At 33.6% G+C, this 22,477-nt stretch overlaps 2 protein-coding genes across 3 annotated transcripts in view; one reads left to right on the top strand and one right to left on the bottom strand.

Annotated features, from left to right (window-relative positions):
• Positions 1 to 22,477, top strand: part of LOC118187966 (uncharacterized) — a 74,422-nt gene that overhangs the window by 6,672 nt on the left and 45,273 nt on the right. The window lies entirely within an intron of this gene.
• LOC118187967 (four-jointed box protein 1-like) overlaps positions 1 to 22,477 on the bottom strand; it is a 103,652-nt gene that overhangs the window by 70,967 nt on the left and 10,208 nt on the right. The window contains exon 1 of one of the 2 annotated variants that reach the window (XM_035358279.2): positions 3,771 to 4,072. The exons of the other annotated variant lie outside the window; for it this stretch is intronic. The gene's annotated coding sequence lies outside the window, so the exon portion shown is untranslated. Of the gene's footprint in view, positions 1 to 3,770; positions 4,073 to 22,477 lie in introns of those variants that run through there. 2 annotated transcript variants of the gene reach the window in all.

Below are 22,477 nucleotides of genomic sequence, written 5' to 3'. Positions count from 1 at the left end.
AAGCTAAAACCCGTCCATCTAATATTAGTTACTATGTTCGCACAGCTGTAGTGCTTCGGTTTTACAGCGCCGGGGGACCCTGGAGATCACGCGCCACTCTTGTTTGCAAAGAATGGAAAACATTTCATTCTAAAAATTCGTAACATCAGTTCGGCGCCCTCTGGATGGAAAAAGCGAAACCGTTTCGACGCATTTTTTTTTTTTTTTTTTTTTTTAATATATAATAGAAAAGTTCATTTTAAAAATTAATGGCTTAAAACTGCAATAGTGCATTGCATTACAAGTGAAGAAACTGATAGTTTCACTCACGCGTGTGTCGGATTTGCGCAATGCTTATGGGTCCCAGAAAATTTTCGTAAATATTATGAGGTCCCAACACCATAAATAATCAAGAAACACTGCGTTAAACCCTCAGTATCAGGTGACGGATATATGGCCACAGGCGCCGCGGTAAATTCCCCGAATTCCCAATAGCTTCATCTGTCCAAACCCTTACCATCCTTAAAAGAGTGAACATTAAAATGCAATGAAAACATTGCATCAGTGTTGCATACACTTACGTATCATATCAAAAATGAAAAAAAAAAAATCATTATCATTTTATTCACGATTGATTATTTTAGGTAACAACAATTACAGAAAAAAATATATACACACACACACACAGATATATACATAATATATATATATAATATTTTTTTCTGTTCTTCTATTATTAACTATCTTTTTTTTTTTTTTTTTTTTTTTTTTCCTATTTCCATTCTATTTCTGTTCTTTTAATTATTATGTGAATATCAGTCGCATGGTCTTTAAATGTCATTGTCAATCGCAGGGTGTTTAAAAACTCTTAATTCTTCCAAATTTTAACTTTGACTTTCAGATTCCCTAGAAGAGTTGCATGAAATTCCAGGTTCTGTCAAATATCATTGCAAGTGAACAAAATTTTACCTAAACTTTATGGAATGAAAAAAATAATTATGTTAACATATTTTTACATGATTATTTTTCCAGCTAAATAACACGAAACAGAACCATTACGCTGTTTAAGGATGAATGAGTACAAAGATTCAGAATATACTCTTACACAACATTCGAAATATAATGATATAGAGCAGAGGTCTCCAAACTACAGCCCGAGGGCCAAATCTGGTCCGCGAGCACTAATGATACGGCCCTCCAAGGGTTTCATTAAAATAATTTTATAAGATTTAAAGTGACAAATAACAGACGCATTAAATATTTTATATAATAGCCAATCTAAAAATGCGTGGCCTTCTTTATAAAACATATTATAAATATTATATAACCGTTTTTAAATTTACAATGAGAGAAATACAGTAACACTCTATACAAAAAATCTCATGGGGACACATATGACTTCCTAATATGTCCTTTAAATTATATACATTTTTTGCCGCACTTTATTTAATCTTTATTTCGTCGAATTTCATTAGAGATATAGTTCTCATTCAGTCAATTCAGTTTTAATTTCGAGACGAGGCGAAAATACATAAACACTCAAAACATCTTCAAACAAAACAAGACTTTAAAATGTAAACAAATGTCGAGTCCGTTAGGCTTAGTAGCACCAACAAGTTTTAAATTATTGATAGTTCTACTACTATTGCATGAAGATTAACTAAAGTCATAAAATCCTTAACCAGAATGTAAAAACTCATAAATGAGTCACTTTGAAAGCAAAAATAGTACAATTTACAAACATATAAGAATGAAAAAAAAAAAAAAAAAAAACTGAGCCCACCGGGTTGGGTAACAGAGTGATTAAATATATATAGACTTCTGATGTTGCCGATTGCAACCAAAACGAGAAGTGCACAACTACACGTTATAGCAGTCCCATATACAAGATTTCAATGTTTTAAAGTACTCGTTTTCGAGTTATGCGAGATACATGCATACGTACGTACATACGTCCCGAATAAAATCTCTTCTGAATCCATTTAAAATCTATTTTGGGAAAAAGATTTCTTTATTCTGTTTGTACATACATACATATGTCACGCCAAAAACAAATCGTTCAAATGGATTCGAGAGCGGTTAAAATGGATATTTTCGTTGAAGTATTGATTCGTTGAAGTCTCAATTTTTCGCAATTACAATACTTCCTTACTTCGTACAAGGAAGTAAAAATTCTCGTTGTACTTTTAAGATTTAATAAAGGTTTCGTGCATTATCTTGCCTACTTTCATCGTAACACAAAACTTGCTCAAAATATGAAATATATATGAGCGAATGTTTGCACCTGATCAAAATGTAAAGAAAATCCGCTGATAAATCGAGAGAAAAGTAAAGTACTAAATCGAAGAGATCTCTAATATTCTGGGACAGAAATATACTTTTGCAAATGTTTAAAAAAAGCCTTAAAAAATTTATGTTAGGTGAAAATGCATAAAAGTCTAAAAAACAAGGTTTTTCGTAAGATCATAGGGTGCCTCGTTTAAAAACTTGTATGCTGTTCATCATAGTTGCATCGCCATGGTATGATGAATTAAGTGGATCTTGACCCTCGAAGCTTCGTGAAGAACAAATATGGCTCGAGGGCTGAAAAATTTGGAGACCCCCTGTAATAGAGCAACATTCATCCGGTCTTTGATATCCAGAACTTAAAAGTACCTGCATCGGTTATTTTCTTTTTTCAATAAAATTTAGCCTTTTTTTTTTTTTTTTTTTAATTTACTCATCCGTTTTTAACTCTTTCGTTGTTATAAATATAATAGACTGATAATAAGCTTCTATAATTTAACTTCAAACTAGTATAAAAATAATTTTAAAAAAATTTATTTATTATTTTATGTCAGTCAAAAAATAGATTGTTTGAAGTTTAGTTGGATAGGTTGCTGAGCTTAGTTTTTCACAAATAAGAATAATTTCTTTGTTTAATTTTAGCACAGTTAATTAATTACGGACTTAATTTTAGGCTTTACGTAAATAAAATTTAGTCTCGTGTCCTTAGTTAGTTGGAAATGAAATCAGTCCATGTGTTTCGACAACTAACTCTATTGTTCAATTTTGCCTAAAAGGGTAAGCTTTGTTATCTTGTTTTGCACAAATGAAAGTTTTACTTTTAAAATTATATAACCTCGGTAGCTACAAAATACGATGCATGGTAAAATATTTCATCATATATATCACAGTAAGTTCATATTTTGTCTATAGGAAAAAGATTATCTATTTATCTGGATATTGCGAATACACAGTTTGGCTTCGGTTCCAATCAGTTCTGCTTTTGTAGAATTAGAGAATTATTATTGATGTTTAGTTTATAGTCTAGTGTTGTTATTGACGTTTTACTGATACTAACTGCTTGTGGAAGCAAGAATTTTTTTAATTTTTTTTTTTCAAATAGCTGGATTCTTTGAAACTAATATCTCGCACCCCCTTTCCAATGGCCAGAAAGTTTTTTTAATAATTGGTCGGGAATGACCGAACTCATCGGTCATTTAGCTATTTCGACACAGCCGCCCAGGGTGGCATCGCAGAGGTAACACTGCCCCAGTTGGAAAATGAGCAGTTAGGAACATCTATGCCTTTCCTATGCATGATAACACTGCTCCAGTTGAAGATGGGCAGTTAGGAATATCTGTGCTTTGCTAACCACAGGACGGCTTGGTAAGAATCGAATAGTGTGGCTTAATATAAAACTTTTCCAACATATATATCGGAAATGAAATTCTTTTAATACCATGAAAATTTTATTCACACAGAAGAACTTATGCTACTGAAAACTAAATTTACGTGTAATAACTTACCATAGCTCTGGATAATCTTTTCATTGATGTAAGCAGGTAAGGCTAATGGCAAAATCAGAAATCAGTCACGAATTCTGGAAGAAGTCCTCTGTCCCTTCGTCTCTCATTCACGAGGAGCCGAACGAGCGGTTTGTAATCACCTCGTTCCACAGGAACGAAAATCCCATTCATGACAATTCTCTTATCAAGGAGTTGGCCAGAGGTATTCTAATTTGGTAAACACAGCGTGTCGCGCTGAAGAGCAACGACATCGCGAGATAACTTGCAAGCAGACTGGTTCTGGTTTGTGTTATTAGTAGAACTTAGCCATCCACGCCTTTGAAACGAAACTTCCCGCCGTGCCGCCAGGAGGCTTGTTGGTAGGGGATTGCCTACAAAGTGCATTGAATCTTTCAGTGATACTGAAAGTAAAATTTAAGAATGAAAGAGAGACGCAGTGCTGCTGGAAGCTGGTAGAGGATTAGCTATTCAGAATTCTAAAGATCTGGATCGCTTTATCTTATAAGTTAGGTATAGTTTTAGCTTGTTGAAGGACCTGTTTACAAGATCAGAGGCTAGTCTACAAAATATATTATAGAGGACCTCTTCCTTTAATAACTTCAACGTAATAGATAAATGATTCCAATGTAGTAGATGCGATGCAAATTATATTTCAAATAAAGCGTTTTGTAAAATAACCTTACAATTTAACATTTTTCAATCACAGTTATTTAAACAAACAAAAAAAAAAAATCGTTTTGCATTTTGTTTTCATGGTCTTCGTTTAGCGTATGTTACATAATGTACATATTTATAAACTTTGAGCCGATAACGTTTTTTCTGCCCCCCCCCGAAATAAACAGAAAATTGGAATTTCTATTTATTTTAGGATAAATCTCAGTTAAGTTACAGAGATATGATCAGATAAATGCAGTTAAATCATTTATCAGTTCGAAGTATATCAATAAAAATGTAGAATTAAAAATTCGTTTTCTTTAAAAACATGGAAGAAAAATGATAGTTTCTGCTTCTAATTTTATACTTTGGAAACCTAGAACTGGAAAAAAAAAACTTATATTTTCCTATTTGACATTATATAGAAGGGTTTGGAGTCTCGTTTTAAAGTGGAGGAATGAACCATTGCTCTTCAGAAAAACCCGGCTTTAGCTACTTACTTTAAATAACAGCAGTCATAAACGCTATTTTGATTTTTTTAGTTAAAATCAAATTGATTATAAATTACAAGTGCCAAAATTGCATAGAGTAAATTTTGTTATTTTATTGTTTTAGGTCAATAATAAATAGTTGCTCAGATTAGTTTTAGTTTTAGCTTAACAGAATCAGTTACGAATTTCACTTAGCAAAATAAAAAAAATAAAAAAAAAAAATAATAATAATAATGAAAACTGTTTTGTTTAATTTTCGAGTAGTTAAAATTAAAACAAGATTAACTACTATTTATTGTCACAGCGTAAATAAAGATGTATTTTATTATTTTATTTTAATTGAAAAAGAAAAGGGGTTTTTACTTAAGCAAATAACTAATTACTTTCATTGTTTAATTTTACCGCCAAAGTTGGTTTTGTATTTTATTTCATTGAAACGAAAATATTTTTTTAAACATATTATTTTTGTTAAAAATAAAATAAAGAAAACCAACTTTCCATGTTTGCATTGTAATAAATATATTTTTGATCTACTAGAACGAAAAAATTCAGTTATACGAATCTTTCCAATACCCAAAGGGAATGAAACGCCTTCATAATGGTACCCAGTCATAAAAGTATCGGCCTCTTTATCTAACCCTGCAACTTTTCTTCAAGGCAGAAAAATCTTTGGAAAGGATACCGCAGAGCCTGGCGCAATTTAAGGTTTAGGTTCTGGCGCAATTTAAGCTCTGCGGTAAGCTCTGTAGGTTTACGATTTATCTCGAAAATTAAGAAGGACCCGATACTTCTTAATTTTCGAGATAAATCGTAATTCTAGCCAGAGCGCACTGGAGCCCTAAATAAGAGACACGTGTTTTGCGCAACTGAACCGTCATTTCAGCAGAATGTTTTATTTTACATATAAAATTAAAATCGATTCTAATATCTCAATGTATGTCTCTCTTTCCGTGGAAAACCAGCCCTGGGACGGAGGTTGAAACTTTTAAGCAAAGAAAAGCTTCTACCCACATGTTAGATGTTAGAGGCTTATTCTTCAGGAATTGCAAGGAATTTGTGACAGCGGGTAAATTTTTCGTTCCAGCGCTATCTTGCTACGGAAAAGCACATTTTCAGATTTTCTGGAACCAAATAAGTGAAACGAAAATGGTCACCTCACTAGTTACCTTTTTGTCAGCTAACTATCGGATTCGGTGAAAATCTTTTTTTTTTTGGGGGGGGGAAGGGGGATCATATATTGTTTGACAGCATGGAACTCAAATAAGCAAAGGGACGTAGTCAGACGATGCTGAACGCTTCTCTCTTTGTGTTCATGTCTAGGCATCCTCCGTTAAAATTTCCTCCATGCTCTGATACTGTTTATAGCATTCTTTCTATTCTCATTAGCCACGCTTTAAGCGTTTTAACTTTTCTCATTGGTGTGCCTGGAAAAGAATGGTCTTTGTTTCTGTCATCAAGCATAGAAAATCCCCGAAGGAACGAAAAACACAATTTTCGGGGAAATAATATATTCAGGACTTAAATCCAGCTAGAGCCCGGTACAGCTATTTTTTTATTATTATTATTATTGAGTGAAATTGTAATTACAGCCAGAACCCCAAATGAGACGACGTCGAGTATTTCATTTTATTATTTAACTATTTACCATCACTTTAATAATTTATTAAATTTTTATTTATTTACCTATTTACCATTAGTTTAATAATTTATTAAATTTTTATTAATCTCATTACATTGTATTTAATTATTTTAATTATTAACTATACTACTTTACTATTTTTAGTCCAAAGGGATTTGAATCCCGAAGGACTATTAGTTTCGTTTTGGCATTTTGCGTCGGACTCATAAATGTCGGTTCACTTTTCAAACTGTTGCCACAAAATGTTAGAGTCCTGCATTATATTTAAAGAAATTAAATAATGAAAAATCTGCATAAATGTTTGTATATTTCTCGTATTGTGATAAAACAACGGTACATAGAGTCATCGAATTTTGAATAACGTAATCCTCCAACGAATATGAGCATGTGGAAGACCAAATTTGAAATTTGAAATTTGTTTTATGATCGATTTCCTATTTTTTAAAACTTTGACGAATTTTTGACTAACAAACTCAAGGATTTCAAAGCGAGCAGTGGCAACGTTGTGCAGAAAAAACATTTTTATCTCCAGCGCGTGAGTCTCTGTATCGGAAATTCTAAAGATATGCTCGTTTTAAAACTATTTTGCGATATTGCTGTTGCACTGGATCTTATGGTTTAAGTGCGAGGAACATGATATTTAATAAAGAAAGGTAACACACAAAATGTTAAAAAACGCCCCTTTGGACGTAATTTAAAATCTGAAACATTTCAGATTTTGTTTTTCTTTTTTTTATTATTATTTGTTTTTGTTGTTAGTTTTCATTCCTAACGATCTTACATAGGGTTCCGGTTCTTCGAACTTACCGACATCTTTCTGCCTCTGTATCACTGTGTAAATAGGATTTTCGTTTTCATTATTATCAGAGTTGTAAACTAAAACCTTATGCTATTTTGCTTGCTTTGCTTATCTAGAATAGTTTCGAAGCTTGATAAAAATGTTGATCAACATTTCATTTTAATAATTCACTCAAAAGCGTTAAGTGGCGTTAATTCATCGTAAAAGTTAAAAGCGTTAATTCATCGTAATGCAAAATGTGCTGAATCCGAAGAGAAAGACGAAGAAGATTTAATCAAAATCATTTGGCTTTGAAGCTGATCAAGCACTAAATACATTTATGAAAATCCCCGAAGGAACGAAAAACACAATTTTCGGGGAAATAATAAATATTACTGATCTACAATTTTTTAAACAGAGGAATCCCTGAAGCATACTACATATAATGTCAATAATGGTAACGGAAAAAAAAAACTGACTAAATATTATAATTAAACTAGGAATAAATTTATTTACCAATATGTTTTACTCATTCAATATATTTGCAGATTTATTACATGTAATATTTTCATTCTTAAATACATTGGTTAAAGTGAAGAAAAAATTGTTTTGCGGCATTATACAGTTTAGTTTGATAATCAGGTATGTTTGATAATCCGACATCTCTAGTGTCCTTAATATGCTGGATTTTTGCTGTTAATATGTTGGTAACATTTGATTCTGAGTCAAGATTTACATTACCGAAACAGGACACCAATCCCCCGAAATCCATTTTCCCGTTTCTCTGCGCTGTTCTTCTTCCATCCTACTGCGTTGATTGAGGGCCGTCGCTTCACAGCCGGGTTTTTCCCTCCAGAGATGCACTCGGAGGGAATTTCTCCCCCTCTTCCTTCAATCTTCCCAGCGGGTGCTACTCTTACAAAAGCTGCTTCACTTCTTTTTATATGACAGGAGGTAGAATAAGAACAAGGGGAGATAGAATCCAAGATTTCTTTCATTCGAAGAAACTACGGTTCCATCTCAAACCAAAATAGAATTTTTTAACCCATAAGAAGATTAATGGTACTTGGTTGAGTTCTGTTCAACTAAGGCATTTATAAGGAAAGATTCAATTCGTTTTGCCTGGCAGTTAGAATTTAAGGTTAAGTAATTCTTCATTTAATATATTCCCATAAATGTATTCCTTCCCATAAATATATTCCCCATTATACAGACAATAGTTCGCTGCCAACTTTTTTTTTTTTTTTTTTTTGAATGCTTCATATTTTGAAAAAGTTGGCTGTTAAATTTTCTGTCTTCCTATCACGTTGTCAGAAACAGAACCAATTGGCGGATTTTTTTTTTTTTTTTTTTTTTTTTTTTTTTTTTTTAAGGTTGATCTAGTATATAAGTAAAATTTGAATTATCAAAATCTAAACACTCACACTGATGTTCAGAGAAAATGAGACAGAGATAATAACGAATAAACTGAATGAAAAGGAAACACTTTAAGTTTTTCTATACGTTGTTTTCCAATATAAAAATAGAAATAGTAAATATTAGAGTGAAGATTTTGAATTCGTATTTGGGAGGGGTTGAAAGTTCGAAAATTGTTCGAGCCCGTACCCTCTAAATCTTTTGAATATATATTTCTTTGGCAATATATTCGTAACAATTGTAATTTGTTTCAGATATTTCTGAGATACTTCGGAGAAATTGTGCAGTATTCTATTAGTTCATTTTGCTGCTCTTATTTTCATTCTGCGTGCAGTTACAGTTAAAATGAAAACATTTCTAAAAAGTAAGTGATTTAAATACTTTAAGAAAGCTCTGGATGCTTTACTGAGGAGCCGCTGGATTTGGTTTACTTGATTGTGCCAAAGTACGTGCGGGCTATCTGAAAAATGGAAAGGCTAGTTTCATGGAGAACTTTTTAATTAATGGTTAAAAATGACACCATAAATGGTGATAGAAGTGGAAATTTAGAAAGGGGCGAACAGTATAATATTGATATAAGAAGGAAGATGACCACGCATAGACAGTGCGAGTTGTGGAAAACTATAAAGATAATGAGGGAAATAGCAATTTGCTTTGTCGTGCAGAATAAAATAATCAGATTGATAAAATATATTTTAAAGAAAGTTTTCAAACGTATGTCTTTACCGCCTGCAATGAAGTGCTTAGCTGATTTGTTACTAATTTCCAATATATTGTAACATATTGTGGTTATTTTATCACATTATGTATCTGAAAATTTTTTTCAGAAATTAACAATAGCATAGAATGCGGCATTTAACATACATTTTAAAAACAGGATAACATATTCACTGTACAAAACAATAAATGCAACTTAACTCAGTTAAGTAAATCAATGTTTTCGGTTTATAAACTAGACTTCACTTCTTCAATACGATGTTTTGGAGGTGGCCTCTTGACAATCAAGACATTATTACCATTTCCTGGGTGTATTTGCCATGGCGCGACACTTACGTCACATTCGAAATTTTCTGATGACTTAAAATGTCAGGTAGGATGTGCGTGAAACTTAAGCTTTCAAAACATTCCCATAGCAATGTCTAGTCCTAGCGCATTCCTTGGATGATTTTTCTCTTAGTTTGTTGACATTCAATGGCTCTAACTGAATTACCCGGACATGATTGCAGCGGAAACTTTTTTTCTCTGTTTTGTTGTTGTTGTTGTCTTGTCGATGTAATTCTTGGAAGAATGGTTTCCAAAGCCTCAAGGAGTCTGGATTTCTAATTTTCCCCCAATTTTGCGGAACAGCCACCCCGGAGGGTTATCCGAGGGTCTCCCGCCCCTCTCCTCTACCAGCAAACCACACGAAAGGACTTTCGTCTCGCCATATATTTAGAAAGCCCCACATGCCGCAAAGACACAATACATTTACAAACATCCATACCAAGATTCGAACCCGGTCCCTTTGGTACCGCATTAGGCTCTGCTAACCACTATACCGTTTGGGCGGCACTTTTTTTTTAATGAGGGTATTTGAAACCTTAAGTTTTCACTCTCGTCTTATAGTTTTGAGGCTGTCTTATAAAAAATTAATGCAATTCATTATTGAGATTGCGAATATTTCATATGGCACTCTACGTAGCGTCATGGCAGGTACAATTCGGAGATGGCAGCAGTGCTGTGATTGCCATGGAGGATATCCTCAGAACGCTGTGTGAAATAATGAAGTCTGATATGAGAATTCAAGACACTGACTTGCCTAATCGTACATTCCCTTTGTACTTATTGCGGCGTACAATAAATGAATGTAATTCTGGATGATGTTGGAACGACAAAGGAACCTGAAAAGTTTATTATTGATTATCATTCTTAATTATAGCGGGCCTCGACTTCCGCTATGCCGCCCATTTTAAAAAATTCAATTTTTTAAAGATTCTTTTCGATATTTAAGAAATTGTTCGCTGCCACAGTCACTCCCACGAAGGGCGGGAGCTCACACTCACTCACACATCTCCTCCTAGAGTACAGGCCATCTCGGAACCCATCAATCTTAGAAGAATATGCTTTAAGCCTTTCTTATAAGGTATATGTCGGAATCATTGTAACGTCACTTGGGTTGCGATCCGTGGCGGTGTGGATCGAATGTATACAACGTATTAAACAGGCCTAGTTTTCCGTTAGGACACGTGTCGATGCGTTTTATGTTTTGTCAATTTATTTGTTTTATGTTTATATATTTAGCCCTTAGAAATTTATAACATGAGTGACAAACGGAGAAACTGTAGTGCTGATACGAGCAAAAATAAATTAAATACTCATAAATTTCATACGACCGAGACAAAGATGGAAATAGTTGTAACAGAAGCTTTGAAAACAATGGATCTTTTGCTCTAATCTGCCTTTCGTACGATACAAACAGGACTAAAATACGCCTAGTTTTGAAAAACAGGAATAAAATTAAGGGATAAGCTCAAAATTGTGAAAATATGTCTGCAAAGATTGGTTCCACACGATATAGTGATAGATGAAATAGTAAATTTTTGTCATCATGAATTGCCGATCAGCATCAAAACATTGTTTTTCTCAGTTTTTCAATTATTCAAGCTAAGACTCAAGAAGACTCTAACACGGCGTTTCAAGCGAGTAACGGCTGGTTCTACAAAATTAAAATGAGAAAATTTATTCATTGTCAAGAATTATTGTAGATGAAGCATATTCTCCTAGTCAAGTGTTTAATATAGACTATTTCGATTTATTTTGGAAAAAAAAAAAAAAAATGCCTAATCGTACAATCTTATCGAAGAAAGAATCACTTGCCCCTGGAGGTAAACCTTCCAAAAGCCGATTGACGTCGCTTCTTGGAGGAAACTTAACTGCCGATTTAAAAACCAGTTATTTGTAAAACAAATAAAATGGTCTGAGTTACTATGTTAATATTTAAAGACTGTCCACTTTTCATTTCGTGCCGGCAGTTAAGCAATATTGAAAAGATGAATGTTTACAATGTTCAGCATCACTTGTTTTGGATAATGCTCCAGGACGTCCAAAATCACTGCAGATTTCATATCCTGAAATCAATATTGCTTTTTGCTCCCCAATACTGCACTTTGATTCACCTGTCTCATACGGCTCGTGAATCAAAGAGCGATAGCTGCTTTTGAACGATGCTATATGAGGAGAATAAGAAATCAGGCCATCAAGGCAAATGGCGGGGAAGGTTGTTGGAAGACTATGTAGTGACTTATCGCTGAATCCGTGTAAATGAAAAGTCCACAGAAGGGTTAAACTCTCCCTTTCTTATCTCAAACTAAGAACACAGATGGTTCCTTTCTTGGGCTTACAGAAAAGCCTCTACTTGAGCTTTAACCCAAGAAAAGTAAATAAGCAACTATCCTAATGCTAAACTAAACTGAACTTAGCCGAAGCTTTACGAAATTATCTAACGTAGTTGGCCCTTAATTAAATTAACCAGCGAATAGCAGCAGGCACATTCAATACAGCCGAGCGTAGTTAGCTTTAAACAACGAAGTAGCCTAGCGGCAAACACACGCCACCAAGGACTCCTAAGCTCTTCTGGGGGGGGGGAATAACTAACTTACTGTATACGCGTCTCATCAACTTAATCACACTACACGACTGGTACTACCCGACTCAATCCCCCGATATTAGGCAAGAGGCGGGCTACCCAGCAAAAAGCCACCATGGAGATGGTTCGTATACTCCAACTGAGGTCCCGGTGCCCACATCACCAGGAACGACAGCTTCAAAAGGATCTCCACCTGCAAAGCAGTCCCATCGCTACACTAGTCAAATAAAACCTCCGTACCAGCTATCAGAGACCACGATGGGGTGGGTTTGAATACCTGGAGCAATGACTGGTCGTCTATAAAGCTACCCGCCAGTACTACACGGGCTACCCCTCCCTCCAGGCCTTACACGGAATACCAAGGACAGCGGTGACTGGACGCTCAATGGCCCTGACGCTATTTAGCACCGGTTACGGGGATTTACGCCACCCGACCCATGAAGAGTGGAGATATGCCCCACCCCACGGGTCATCGGGAACCGCCAGGCTCAAAATTATTATATCCCGTGGCCGAGACTGCCTAGGTACAGATCCTAGCCAGTACTTCTCTACCTTACTCTACATCGGCCCCGGGGGAAGAGGGGAGTAAGAGTGGTGTGGTGTATTTAATTATGGCAAAGCACACTAGGGCTATCTGCCTAAGGGGAGGGATGCCTTTCGTGGAGGACTTTCTAAGGGAAACTGGCTCGTATACACGTTACACATGGGGAAAACCACGAAAACGCACATGCAGCCAGCCCGTTCGCGGGATTCGAACCTCGGACCGAACTACCAGTGTTCAGCGTCTTTACCGCTCGGCCGCTGGTGGGCTGAGGGGAGTAAGAGAAACCTTCCTTTAATACTCTTTCTACCTCATTTACATGCAACGCGATACTTAAAAATTATTATGGTAGGGAACAGTAGGTGGGAAACGAGAATAGACAGTAAACCATGTTTAAAAATTAAAATAAATATTAGAAATTTAAACTAACCACTGCAACTATAATATACAGAACGCGCAATAAACAATATTGGAGACTCGTCAGCTAAAATAAAAGAGTCAGCAGTGAAAGGTTTCTGGAAACAAGTATGCCCACAAATGATGGGTGATTTTTATAAATACTGAAAAACAAATCCGGAAACTATCGCAGATGATATAGTTAGCCCAATGAAAGAATTAAACTGGATGTCACCAACAAAGATGTTAATGAGTTGATTGAATCTCACTCAGTATATCTGTCAAATGAATATTTAATAGAGGAACAACAGTTAACTGAAATACAAAATGCGAGTGAAAAAGAAGCGGGTAAAATCGCCAAAACTTTGACAGTTAAAAATATGAATATTTTAATTCATATTTTTAAAATATGAATATTTTAATTTATATAAGTCTTCGTGCATCATAACAAACTTTTAACTGTCATGAAACAATGTGATCCCAAGACCAACGTATTTCTGAAGTATATAAGGCGATTGAGGAAGATACAGCATGTTATACTACTTTTATGACGAAAAGAAAAAAAAAAAAAAAAGTGATATTCAAGTAACTTTTCAAAGGTTGATAAAGAAAGCATCGGAAAGCGCTTAAACAAATATCGTTAACTTAATTATGCAATATTATTGATTAAATAATATTATTGATAAAAAAATATTTCAAAATACAAGAAGTATTTAAAAATAATTTTTAATGTTTTTCTTAACATCCCAGAAGCTGCCAAAAGGGCTATTAGTCTCAAAACGTCATTTTACGTCGAATAACTAAAAGCGTTTCATCGTTTTTCAAATTATTGCCACCAAATATTGTCGCTCTGTATTATATTTCAAGAAATTCAATAATGAAGAATCAGCACGAATGTATGAATGTTTCTCGCACTGTGAAAACCAACGCTACCTAGAGCCATCCAATTTTGAATAATAGTCCTCCACTCGACCTATATGTGCCTTAATATGGGCACCTAGAAGCCCTAATCTTGAATTTCGAATTTGTTTTATTATCTACTTCCTATTTTTTAAACTTTAAGGAATTTTTGATTAAGAAATTCAACAATTTCAAAGCGAGCAGTGGCAACACACTGTACGGAGTAAAATATTTTAATCTTCAGCGCGCGGGACTGCTTATCGGAAATTCTGAAGATATACCGTTTTTAAACATTTTTAGCCCAAAGGGTCGTTACCCCAAATGCTCTTGAAACTTGTATGTATGGGTAAATGAAAAAACGCCCCTTTGGACGTAATGTAAATTCTGAAAGGTTTCAGATTTTTACATTTTTTAAAAAAAAATTTCATTTGTTTTTATAAAAAAAGAGAGTTTTACTATCTTTTTTAAAAGTTACAATAATATACAAACTTAACGATATCGTCTGTTATTAAGAGTGCGAAGCAATGGCCGAGTTTTGAAGAAAGTTATGAAAAACTAAAATACAAGACTTAAAATTTTGTTCTTGATTTTAATCTTAAAAAATTTAGAACTGAAAGATAAAAAGCACCAAATTTTGTACGTTTTAAATACTATGGGAAGCTTTGGATGACCTGTTGAGAGTGGAGAGCCGGGTCGCATGCCCTTGCATTAATCAGGCTCTAGATTCATCGCAAGTGACTATATCTCAATACGAGTGCCACAGATATAGAGTTAAAATTTTGTAAAACTATAAAGTACTCTACTCCAGACCTTCTGTTTCCAAGACTAAAGATTTGAGATTTATAGCAGAATATGTTACACAGACATACGTTATTTCCAAAAGAACTCATCCTTTTTAACCTTGGGGACATTTGAATGTCAGACGTGTTTAGAACAAGTCTTTTAATTGGGCCAAGACACAACAACCATTTCTTCTCAAAAGAAATTACGAAAGGAAAGGAGTGGCGACGTTTTAATATTCGAACTAAGTGACAGAAACAGGTTTCATACGCCCAACGTAACGCTTCTCAATACTTGATGAGAAGTACTAGATCTTCTAAATTGCCCCATGTATAATTTATAAATCCGGATTCATTTGGTAACATTTATGCTGAGAAGCTTAAATTTTACTAATGGTTTTCTTAACCTCTTTGCGCTAGGTGCATTTAAAATGCCACGAAATCACAGCCATATGATTATATGATTAAGTATTGTTGCCCTTCTTCAGCAAGCACCAATTACGTGTTTCGTATGTACGTGTTATATGTAAGAAACAGTTACGTATTATGTTCATTATTTGAAAATATTTGGACACACGACTAACGATCGCTTGGTTTGAAGGCAGTGTTTGTTGTTGTTGTATTGTGACTTATCTCACTTGTCTGACAGTAACATCAGAACAAGCCCACGAAATTCATCATGGCAAGGAGAGCAAGATTATGTCTGTCGTTGGCAACAGACTTGAGCACCGTACAGGTGACAGTAAGACTTCGCTTAGTTCCCCCCCCACACTTTTGATATAAAGCTGCCCGGGAGGGAATGTGTCCGATGGTCTCCCACCCCTCTTCCCCTACCCTCAACCTCTCGAGAAGATTTTCGGCTCACCGCGTATTTAGAATGACCCCATGCCGCACGGACGCTATACATTTACAAATATCCATGCCTTATCCGGTATTCAAACCGAAACCATTAGGTACCCCAGTAGGCATTCAACTCATATAATAAGGCTAACGACGCTGTACTGAAAATAAAAGGCTTTTATACTAAATAAAATATCGAATATTTGCAGGAGGGAGGGAACGAAAACAAAAGTTTAACAGCATGAATGATTTTTTTTTTTTTTTTTTCGATTTTAAACTATAATAACAAAATTTTGAAAATATAAAATTTAATACAGATATTTCACATTTTTCCCTTAAATAAAAATAATATCTATTGCCATTAAATCACAAAATCAATCTTTATTTTTTAATAAAACGAAAATACTGCACAAAACTTATTTTGCTTTTAAAAGTTGGCATTTGTTTTTGTATTTTGAATATCAGAACCGGAAAATAAAGTTAAAATAGGATTTTTTAAATTAAAATAGTATTTTGAAAAATAATTATGGAGCTGATAAAAATGGCGAATTTTAAATCAAAATTGTCAAGCAGAAATTGAAGAGAATTATATATAATTAATTATCTTATTTTTATTTCTATATTAACACTTCTGTTGCTTCTCGAGGTACTGTTGATGTCTTAGTATAGTTCATGTATTGGTGCATCACAATTTCACTTTTAGTAGCCTACCATCAAGAATATTATGATAATTAATTTTCTTAAACAATATTTTAGTGCATTTAACACAAAATGTTTAATTTAAGAAGTTTTTTCCATATATTTTATTTTATACTTTTAGCCTATTGGCCGCGAGAAAAAAAAAAAATATTAAAGGAAGAAAATTATTGTATCTGAATAATGTAGGAAAGTTATTTTTTTTTAATTAGCCTCAAAACGAAGTTAGTAGGACTTCATGATTTTTAAAGTCTTCTTATCTATCCGATGATGTAATATTCCCATCGAATTAATTTAAATTTCTATTTATTTAGATATCCGATTGCATCATCACTTAAAATCATAGCATTTCTAACAAACAAACAAAAAAAAAAAAAAAAAAAAAAAAACTTTTGGTTTAAAAATTAAACATAAACAAGGGCATAAATGATATTAAAAAATGCAGCCGGCCCGTTCGCTGGATTCGAGCCTTGGATCGAACTACCAGTGTTCAGCGACGTTACCGCTCTGCCGCTGGTGTGCCAGAAAGTCTGAAAGAACTTCATTTAGAAGCTAAAGTTTTATATATCTCATTGAACAAAACTCGGTGTTCTGCATTAGCCAATTTAATCGTTAAAGAAGGTTATTTGAAAAACTCAACAATCAACAAAAAGTAATAATAATAATAATGAACTAAAATGGAACGGAAAAAATCTGTGGAATAATGCACAGTCATCGTAATTACATATGAGTGGAAAATTTCGAAAACATCTGATAAGGAGATCAAAAATAAATTTCAAGATTTAAACCAACCAAAGAGTGAAAACATGCTAAATAACACCTCATAAAAATAGAATTCATAGATATCGTACTACCATTAGGAATGGCATGACAAGCAATAAAAGTTGTGTGAGTTTTATTTTTTCTGATGTTAAAATTTAAATGACCAGGTTATTATAATTTTGAAAAAAAAAAAAAAAAAAAAGAGTGGTAGCTAAAACTAAAATGTTTTGTTATTCTGCCATTTCGTTATTATTTCGTTTCGTTATTCTGCCGTTATTTGTTTTGTTAGCTTGTTTGCATCTTGCCGAGTGGTCTTGAAATTTTTTCGATTTAGAACACCGTTAACACTATTAATTTTCTTTTGGAACCCCTTAAACTATATATATATATATATATTTGAATCCCTACCATCTTTAAAAATAAATGTTAAAAAATGTATTGAAACTATATCAATGATCTGTGCACTTTATGTAGAAAAAGAAAACAAAATCATTATTTCATTATAATTTTACTTATAAAAAACAGCTTGCTTTATATTATTTTAGATAGCCATAAGAATAAAAATAAAAAGTCTGACGTGTGCACCCCATGGCTTCCTTGTACGGAATATTAAATTATACGCACTTTTCCCTGCATTTCATTTAAACTTATTTCCTCGAATTTCATTAGAGATATATTTCTCAATCAATTAATTTTTACTTCACGACAAGGCAAAAATATCTATATTAAAAACTGAAAGGTATAGAAATTTCGCACTAAATGAATTTAAGATCATGTGTATATATTTTGCATTCTATGCAAACTATTTGCATTTTTTGCATTATACGCATTCTTTGTTGTTGCGAAGGTTAGTTTCTCTAGATTGGCAACAAATTCACTATTCTACTAAGTTTCAAATGTAAACAAATATGGCTGCTATGGTAAAAAAAAAGAATAGGCTTAGCCGCACTGAAACACCTTTTAAATTGTTGGTAATTGTACAACTATTACATTCAGGTTAATTAAAGGCATATAAATCTTAACTGGAAGATAAGAACAGCATAATTCAATCATTTTTAAAGCAAAAAATGCATAATTTACCAACATATAAAAATAAAAAAACTGAGTTCACGGAGACGAGTAACAGAGTGGGAATATATAACATATATAAACCAATAATTCATAATAATTTATAATAAGAAAATTGTCCATATACAATCTCCAAGGAACACAAATTCAATTTAAAACCATGAATGAAAAAAAATTAGTTAGAATTTAAATTAGTATTTTAAATGGTAGTTCCAATCTCCTTGTTTAAAATATCTGCTAAGAAAAATTTCTAACCGCAAAAATACCAAAATCAAAAGTAAATTTTGAGTATTGAAATATAGATATATATTGTTGATTTAGCGCAAGTCATAGGCTTTTTAATTTAAAGTACTTTATTTTGAATATATATATAGCGATATATATTTACTTTTGGTGAGGCCGATTGCCACCAAAAAAGCAGGTGCACAACTACAGCCTGTAGCAGTCCTATATACAAAATTTCAACTTTCTAAGGCTATTCGTTTTTGAGTTCTGAGAGATACATACATACATACATACGTACAGACGCCACAAAAAAAATCTCCTCTGAATCCATTTTAAATGGGTTTTATATTTTTTTTTGGGGGGGAAAGAGTCTTTTATTCTGTCCATACGTACAGATGTCACGCAGAAACATCGTTAAATTGCATTCGATAGCGGTCAAGATGGATATTTTCGTTTAAATATGGTAGCCGGAATTTTTCGTGATTACAGTACTTCCTTTATTTCGTACAAGAAGTAAAAAGACATATTCAATTAATTATTTTAGATTGTTAGTCCTGCGGTCTACGTGATATTTTACAAATTCTTTTAAATTTTCGTTTTAATTTGCAGAACCTCTAAAAAGAACTACCTAAAACCCCTGTGTTCGTACCATTTGAAGATCACTGATCTTGGCTGAACATCATGTAATATGGCTTGCTAAAAACCTGAAGACATTAAAAATGCGAATTACGCTAGTATTCCTTTAGGGCGGGAGAAGACTGCTTCTAATAAACTGCTTCTTCTTTAGTTTTGTAAATTAAAGTTCCCTGCTTCTTGTCTGATCACCAAATACTTTTTGCCAGATTCTTAAAATTACTTTTCCTTTACAAATTCCGAAAAGAAATAATTTAACATATTAAAATACCGTCTGTCTACTTATTCCCTGGCATTTAATGTTGCTTTTAAAAGAATACAATGTAGTATATAATCTTTGAAGAATTCCTCCTCAGGATATAAGCTAGGTGCTGGCATCTGCTGCGTTAATGATATCTTTGTTGTCCAAAAACCTCGTGCTTAGAATGGCAATGACATTTTGCTGGAGGTAGTAACGCAGAAGCAGGAAATAGAGATATTTGATTGAGTGGATGAGGTAAACAGACAGTCTATATAGCAAATATGATGGATTTTGTGGGAAGTGAACAAGATATGTATCGTGTATTTCTCTTGACAACTTCAATTCGTTATAAATTAATGTGATTTTTTATGTTCTGTTTGATAGCGGAAAGAAATGCAGGGAGGGATCTTGGGAAAAGAATGCAGCAATTTTTTTAAAATCTATGACTAAAAAAATATCAAATATTTCGAAAATGATTTAAATGTAGCAAATTAATTTCAGTTTTGTTGGATGCGTGGTAACAACGCTAATGTGCTTCTCTATCGTCTCTTCTCTTTCCTTCTTCTCCCTCCTCTAAAAAGATAACAAGATACCATTATTTTTTCTGATGTCTTCTGTGGAGACTATTATTTAGATAATTTTCAAAGTAATGTTGTCTGATAAATTGGAACTAACAGCAAAACCAGGAACAGTGTCATTTCCATGTTGGATGTTCCTCCTTTTCCATTACAGCCTGCTGCAAAAACAATGAAACCTAGATGGAGACTTTTGCCGACGTCTGAGTAGAAACGTAGGGGATAATAAGCTGGTCTTGTACAAACCTAGATGGAGACTTTTGCCGACGTCTGAGTAGAAACGTAGGGGATAATAAGCTGGTCTTGTACAAACCTAGATGGAGACTTTTGCCGACGTCTGAGTAGAAACGTGGGGGATAATAGGCTGGTCTTGTACAAAACACTTTTACATGATCGACATGTGTTATGGGGATATAGCAAAAACGTTCATAATGTAAGGGGGAAATTTGAGATCTTCAGCAGCTGCGGCAGAGGATTACAGTGATCACCATTCTTTAGCCCTCTGCGAAATTAAGAAGAAAAATAAATAAATAATAATAATAATAATAAAGACTGAAAGGTTTCAGATTTTAAATTACGTCGAAAGAGGTGTTTTTTTTAACGTTTTGTGTGTTACCTCTATTTCTTATCATGCTCTTTGCACTTATACCATAAAATTCAGTTCAACAGCAATGTCGCAAAATAATTTTAAAATGAGCATATCTTTAGAATTTCCCATACACAGTTCCGCGCGCTGGAGCTCAAAAGGTTTATTTTTCTCTCCCGTAGAGTGTTGCCATCGCTCGCTTTTAAATCGTTGAGTTTGTTAATCAAAAATTCGTTAAAGTTTTACAAAATATGAAACCGATAATGAAACAATTCCAAATTTCAAATTTTGTCTTCTAGATTTCCATATTCGCAGTAGGATTACAAAAAGTCCGTTGTGGACACCACATGACTTTCCTTGTGCGGCCTATTAATTTATACGCATTTTTGTTGCATTTCATTTAAATTTATTTCCTTGAATTTCATAATAGATATATTTCTCCTTCAATTAATTGAGTTCTCACTTCGCGGCAAGGCAAAAATACATAAGAACATCTTCATTAAAAATTGAAAGATATAGAAAAACATAAAACACCAAGTACAGTTAAAACAATTAAAAAAACAATTTTTACAATTAAAATTAGAGTTTCTACACAAAAACAAGCAATCCGGCCAGCATGCAAGAAGGCAGATTTTTCGTTGCACAAAATTAAACATTTCCTTTTGATTCTACTCGGCAAAAAGACACTGAAGTTGCAGAAAGACTTAATTCCCTATTCTGTTAAGTTTCAAATGTAAACAAATATGGCTGCTAAGGTAGCATTTACACAACTTTTCAGTTTGGGCACAATAACACTCCGAAGAAATACTAATTCAGAAGTCAAACAACAAAAATCAGCGTTATAATAATATAACGCTGATTTTTGTTGTTTGGCTTTAACAGTTCTGAACTGAATTGAATTTTCAGTTGTTGATAATTCTACAACTGTTTCATGCAGAATATTTAAAGACATAAAAAGCTTAACCGGAACATAGAAACAACATAATTTAATCATCTTTAAAACAAAAATCGAAGAATTTACAAACATATAAGAAAAAGAAAAACTGAGCTCACGGAACCGAGTAGCAGAGTGGGAATATATATATATATGGTACGGCCGACCGCAAACAGAAAAAGGGGTGCACAACTACATGTTATAGCAGTCGTATATACAAAATTTCAATGTTCTGAGACTACTCGTTTTTGAGTTATGCGAGATACAAACATACATACGTGTACGTACGTACAGACGTCACGAAAAACTTTCTTCTGAATCCTTTTTGCAACCCGTTTTGGGAAAAGAGGCCTTTATTCTGTCCTTACGCACAAATGTCACGCAAAAACATCTTTAAACTGTATTGGATAGCGGTCATTTTCGTTGAAATATGCTAGCCGAAAATTTTCGCGGCTGCAATACTTCGCACAAAGAAGTAAAAAACTGAGGTCACCGAGGCGGGTAACAGAGTAGGTATGTACATATATATGTATATGTATTATTATTACGAATTTTGTGTTTATTTAGATATTTTTGGTAGAATTATACTTAAAATTGTTTTATTTCCCCGTGCAATGAAACGCGTGACAAATTTTAAGCTATGCGGAAAAGTAAAAATACAGGAGCACGTGCATTTAACATTGAATAAATTGATATCTCTTTTATTTGTATTTAAATTGAGTAATTGACTACTGTGTTAGCTGTAACCGTAATACCATCCCCTTCTTGGTTTCCAGAAATCTCGAGAAACAAAGAAATTTCTAGCGACCGATTGAAAGCTATAAAAAAAAAAAAAAAAAACGAAGAGAGACATCTCAGCTCAGTTGCTGTGTTAGCTGTAACCGTAATACCATCCCCTTCTTGGTTTCCAGAAATCTCGAGAAACAAA

The sequence above is a fragment of the Stegodyphus dumicola genome, chromosome 1, assembly GCF_044657685.1.
Source record: "Stegodyphus dumicola isolate Sdum_Otavi_A_Nest chromosome 1, ASM4465768v1".
NCBI lineage: Eukaryota > Metazoa > Arthropoda > Arachnida > Araneae > Eresidae > Stegodyphus > Stegodyphus dumicola.
The sequence above is the reverse complement of the archived record's forward strand: the minus strand, read 5'-3'. Positions and strand labels throughout refer to the sequence as shown.